General features: G+C 36.5%; 1 long non-coding RNA gene across 1 annotated transcript in view; it reads right to left on the bottom strand.

Annotated features, from left to right (window-relative positions):
* The window catches only part of LOC124391198, a 36,190-nt gene extending 30,554 nt beyond the window's left edge, over positions 1 to 5,636 (bottom strand). Inside the window, exons 1-2 of the long non-coding RNA XR_006926918.1 lie at positions 5,500 to 5,636; positions 5,140 to 5,240 (exon numbers count right to left, since the gene is read on the bottom strand). This is a non-coding gene — a long non-coding RNA (uncharacterized LOC124391198). The remainder of the gene's footprint in view (positions 1 to 5,139; positions 5,241 to 5,499) is intronic.
* Positions 5,637 to 6,000: the final 364 nt, after the last annotated feature.

Here is a 6,000-nt window from a genome sequence, read left to right on the forward strand (position 1 = left end):
TAATAAAAGAAGAAAAAAAAAAAAAAAAGTCAAAACAGATTCTACTGCCAATATTGTGTCTAAATGTTTTCTTCCCCTGAAACTTTGGATTCTCCGAAGTCATTTTGCTTGGGATATTTTTTTTTTTTTATACTTATTATATGAAAATTTCAGCAATCTTTCTAATTTTTTTATTTATGTAAAACGAAAAAAACGTTTCTAGAAGCAAACATCTTACATAAGCAAGAAAAAAGATTATTCCCGGAGTGTCTTTTTTAAGATAAAATAATAATCCCCCTGATCTTGAGAAATATTTATTACTATAGATAACGGATATGATACTGTAGATATTGAGTGTCTCAATGTTATTTGAATAATATGTTGTGGTGCAAAAAGACTGGGTTAATTATTTTACAATTATGCCTAAGGTGCTTAGGATCAGTATTAACCTTCTGCATCTTACCTTATGTTCTGCTATAACAATTTCTGGTCTCGGTTTACGTCCAAAACAGCTGGGTATTTCATGCTTCACTTGATCATTAGCTAGGCATGAGAAGCCTTCAACTACATATCAATTACTTTTTTTGACAGCATGTATTTTCTCAAAGTGGTAAATATGTTCTGGTAAAAGTTTCCTTTTAATACCTACTTTAAGTCTCTTAGAATCCAAGTTTTCTGCCTTTTTGTATTTGTTTTATTTACTTGCTTTTTCTCTCTCTCTCTATTTTTCCCTCTCCTTTATTTAATTATGAATGTATTTATTATAATCTTTAAATAAATCATTACTATGATGTAGCGCTGTATGCTCAAATGATTATGTATGTATTATGGATCTACCACTTATATTTCTATTATATTTCTATTATATTTCTAATAAAAAATAAAAATAAAAAATATATATAAGAAATTATATAAAAGGTGACCCCATTGCCAGTTTACCACTGTTCCTTTCTTTGACCACTTTTGATAAATACTGACCACTGCAGAACGAGAACATCCCACAAGAGCTGCAGTTTTGGAGATACTCTGACCAAGTCGTCTAGCCATCACAATCTGGCCCTTTTCAAACTCGCTTAAATCCTTACGCTCGCCCATTAATTTTGAGGACAAAATGTTCACTTGCTGCCTAATATTTCCCACATACTAACAGGTGCCATAATGAGATAATCTGTGTTGTAATGTACAGCAGTACAGATTTGCTGTTCTCTAAAAAAAAAAAAAAAAAAAAAACTTACTCAACATACAGTCATTAGTGTCAAAACAAAAGTGAGTACACCCTAAGTGAACTTTGTTCTAAGTGTCAATATTTAGCGTGAGCACCACTGTTATTTAGCACTGCCTTAATCCTCCTGGGCATTAAATTCACCAGAGCTGCACAGGTTGTTGCTGTGATCCTCTTCCTTCCACTGGAGGATGCTCCACAGGTGCTCAATAGGTCTGGAAACATACTTGGCCACTTCATCACCTTCACCTTCAGCAAGGCATTTGTCATCTTGGCGGTGTGTTTGGGGTCGTTGTCATGTTGGAAAAACTGCTGTTCAACCCAGGTTCTGAGGGCATCATGTTCTGCTTTAGAATGTCACAGTACATGTTGGAATCCTCCCCCTCAAAGAACTGCAGCTCCCCAGTACCAGCAGCACTAATGCAGCCCCAAACCATGATGCTACCACCACCATGGCTACCACCAATAATGGCTGCATGTTAAGTTATTTTCAGAGGACAGTAAATCTGTACTGCTATACAAGCTGCACATACACTACTCTAAAATATATCCAAGTTTTAATTTTATGGTATTGACCCTTGAGAGGATATACTAAAAGGAACAAACAGAAAAGAAACAATTGAAGACATTTGAACCTTGCTGGGTTTTCTTGAGCCTGTTTGGATACATTTGGACCAATTGCAAAAAATTCAGAAGCAATAAAAAAGAAAGAAGAGAAACAAAGGAAGAGGATTCCAGAAGCCAAAACAAAAGTAAATCAATAAGCAAAAAAATGGACTTTTACATGCTAAGGTCTTAAATTTTTTCTAAGCACTTGCTTGTTTGATACCGACATCCGTCTTTAAATAGAGCTGATTTTGTGATTGAAGAGACTTTCTGACACACCCCAGCCTTGATCGTCACACTTCACACTGATTTGAGTGTGAACTCTGATGTCGCCAGTAAATCCTGAATTCACATATATTAGAGATGTTTTTCTTTTAATAATAAAATAAATGTAAATAGAAATTTAGGTTGGTGTAAAGTTGCTCTCTTTCACGCCTTTTTTCTCAACAAGCTGTCACGACAGAATCACAGACGTTTCTCTGGAGTAAGGAACTCATCTCCTTGTCTGACAGGATGAAAACCCGAGCACAGATCCGTATCATTGAAACAGCAGTGATCCATCGAAGACATGTGAATAAGTTATCTGCTGCTGGGTAGATAAATCCGGAAGAATCTGCCAAGAGTGTTTTTTTGTGCTTCAGGGAAGCCCAAACATAAATTGTAAGGGCTCGCATGGGAGAGAATCAAGAGGAATTTCTAAACAAGTTGACATCTCACTAGGTTCCACAAGGAATAAGCAAGAAGCACTTTTTTACTGAGGGCAAAGTGTGTGAAATACTCCATAATGACACGGAGGCTGTTTTTTCCCAAATAACTTTCAACCGTCAGCAGGGATTGGCTACTGGCAAGTCTTTTAACTCTAGGAATACTGGGACTCTCTTTCCCAATCCCGGTAGAGAGACTCCACATTTCCATTTCTTCATTTACTCGTTTGGCCAAAGCGATTTATCGGTTAAGCAGATTTCAATCCACTGAGGGAACTCCGAAGTTCAGCAGGAGAAAAGCAGCTCAGGGGTCACCATGGGATTTGAGAATACAACAGTTTGTTTTCAAAGACAGGGTCTGACATTACCAGACAATTCAGGTGGAAATGATGCTGGTCAAGGAAACATTTTTAAGATTTTAGAACAAAATGATGGTGACTGAGAACTGCAAAACAACTTCAAAAACAAATGAACAAATCAGAAAACAAAATAAGAAATCAGCAAAAAAAGGAACAAATTGAAAAACAAACTAACAAATTTAAAAACAAAAAACAAATTCAAAAACAAAATAACAAATGCAAAAACAAATAAACAAATCAGAAAACAATATAGAAAATCAGCAAAATATTAAATAAATCAAAACAAAATAACAAATCAGAAAAGAAAATAAGAAATCATCAAAAAAGGAACAAATTGAAAAACAAACTAACAAATTTAAAACAAAAACAAATGCAAAAACAAAATAACAAATGCAAAACAAATAAACAAATCAGAAAACAATATAGAAAATCAGCAAAAATATTAAATAAATCAAAAACAAAATAACAAATCAGAAAAGAAAATAAGAAATCATCAAAAAAAGGAACAAATTGATAAACAAACTAACAAATTCAAAAACAAAATAACAGATGCAAAAACAAATCAGAAAACAAAATCAGCAGCCAAATAAAATAGTTTGTAAATAGAATACTTACAGCTCACTGGATGAAACATCTGTCAGTCAAGATATACAGGAAGTAGGAAATTGTGTATCTTATAACTTTGATTCTTGTACGTGTGTGAAGTTCTGCGTTACTTTAAACTCGATTTTATTAATAGTGGAACACCTGCCAACATTCTCCTGCAGCCTGTTGTACTTCCTGTATATCTTGAATGAGAGATGTCATGTCCAATGAGCATTACACCTTCAATTTGCAAACTACACCTATCTTTTCCGGTTTGTTGTTTATTCGCTTTCTGATTCGTTCATTTGTTTTGCACTTCTCGTCCACTGTACAAAATATGTTGAAAATGTTTTAATAAAATGTCTGTAAAATGGTCTTACAACAAAGTAATAAAAATGAAAGCTGAAAAGATTATTATTTACTAATTGCATATAAATTTTTTAATAATTTTAAATACTGTTTAACTATCATTTTTGTCCATTTGCAACTATTTAACGATGGGACTATTCAAAGATGGCTTTAAACTAGGGGTGTACACAAAATTCATGATTCGGTAGTACTTCGGTTTTTAAGTCACATGTGCACCGAAACCCGAAAGCCCTGTACCGAAAAAGTTTAGAATGAATACGTGTACCTTTTACAGCCCTATTTTAAACATTACACTACGCATAAACGTGATTTCGGAGACCCTGAATTTGGCTTGGTTGTTGCTGCCTGATGGGCTGGTTTGACCCTATCAGAAACTGCAGATCACCTGGGATTTTCACACAGACAAAATTGTGCAAAAAACCATTCCCCATCCAATGAGCAGAGGTTACTGCGAGTGGAAACACCTTGTTGATGAGAGAGGTCACAGGAGAATGGCCAGGCTGGTTTGCGCTGACAGGAAATCTATAGTAACTCAAATCACACCCCATTTACAACCATGTAGAGCAGGAAACTAATGGTTTTTGAAAAGTGAAAAGCATCTCAGATCATGTGTCAAACTTTGAGCGGCTTGTCTACACAACTGCAGAAGAACATCACTCCTGTCCGTCAAGAACGGAAATCTGAGGCTGGAGCGGGTTGAACAGGTTGATTACACTGATTACAAACTTGATGTATTGGGTTTATGAATGATTTTGAACTGAAAAATTGTTTAAAAAAAAAAATGATACATTGGGTTTCAATGATTAAACAACGAAACCATGAGAAATGTAGCCTCTGAAAACAATGATTTTACAGTCCTAAGAGGCCATGCATTATAATCAACTTTTCTTTGTTATTGTATTGTGATCTCGACATAACGAGTTGTTGGATACGCAGAAAAATTAAGTACTGATTACGAGGAACAATGTTTGTTAGGTCGAGATCAAGAGAAAATTAAATCCCTCAAATAGTTTCACATTCCCTTTTCATCTGCTAGCATGGGTCTTTAATATGTACACTGCAATTTAATTTTCGTCACTTCAACTCAGTACATATCCCTCAAGCTGAGCAAGGTGTACTCGAGTAGAGAAAATATAACATTGTGCAATGCCTTTGGGACTGGTAATCAGTGACTTAATAAGTGTTTGTGTGCGTGTGTGTATCTACTCATGTTCCTTTGTGACATGCTGTTATACTTTATAATGAGGTGAGAGACTCTGGCATTTTTGTATACCGTGGCAAACTATGGCACTGTGTACTGTTAATTTTCCCATACCTGTTTAGGTGTCACTACAACAGCCAAATGAGGCTGGAATGTGCTGCGTCTGTCTGTGATTGCCTCGCCATGTTTAATCGCTGGGAGCTCCTCATCTGAATCTACCACAAACACACAAACACACACAGACATTTTTCCTCAGGGTGTACACTATAAGAAGCCGATAGATTACAAAAATGCTCATAGTGTCATCATAACCTAAGTGCTTTCTAAAGAAGGTAATTTAATGTCAATTCTCTGGAGCGGCATCAAACCTTCGTACGACGCGGATGTAAAGCAGATGAACGGATTTGTTCAGAACTGACAGGTTGGAAAGGTAAAACCTGCAATTGCATATGCTGGTTCGAGGACTCTGCGTACCTGTGGAGAAGAGGGAGAAAAGACGAGTCTGCTCGTTGCTGAGCCGCAGGACGCCGTAATCTGCAATTTCAACGCCATCCCAGGCGTCGTCCTGTTCCTCTGTCCTCTTCGCATGCTGTGGCTCCGGTCCATCTGCTAACAAACAGAATGTGTGTGATGGCACACCCTGCTCCAGAACAATGCTCTCATTATCTTCAGCCCGAATTCCACCCGACTCCTAGAATTATCTAAGTTTTCGTGAAGTATGTAATTGGTGCACTTCAATCAATGCACACAGTCTTCACAGAATGGTGGAAAAGGTCAAAGACCTGGATCGTGCTGAGACAGAGGGACTGATTTGTACGTTCTGCCGCCAGAAACATGCTAATCAGCACTGAGAACACTATTTTTTACTCTGTAACCGAAACCGAGCTTCAGCTTAACCTTGGTGAAACCAAAATGATAGAACGGCAATTCCCTCACAGACTGTGTTTAATGCCCAATTATAAACCTGAACATTTC

This window comes from Silurus meridionalis, chromosome 9 (genome assembly GCF_014805685.1).
Source record: "Silurus meridionalis isolate SWU-2019-XX chromosome 9, ASM1480568v1, whole genome shotgun sequence".
Lineage (NCBI taxonomy): Eukaryota > Metazoa > Chordata > Actinopteri > Siluriformes > Siluridae > Silurus > Silurus meridionalis.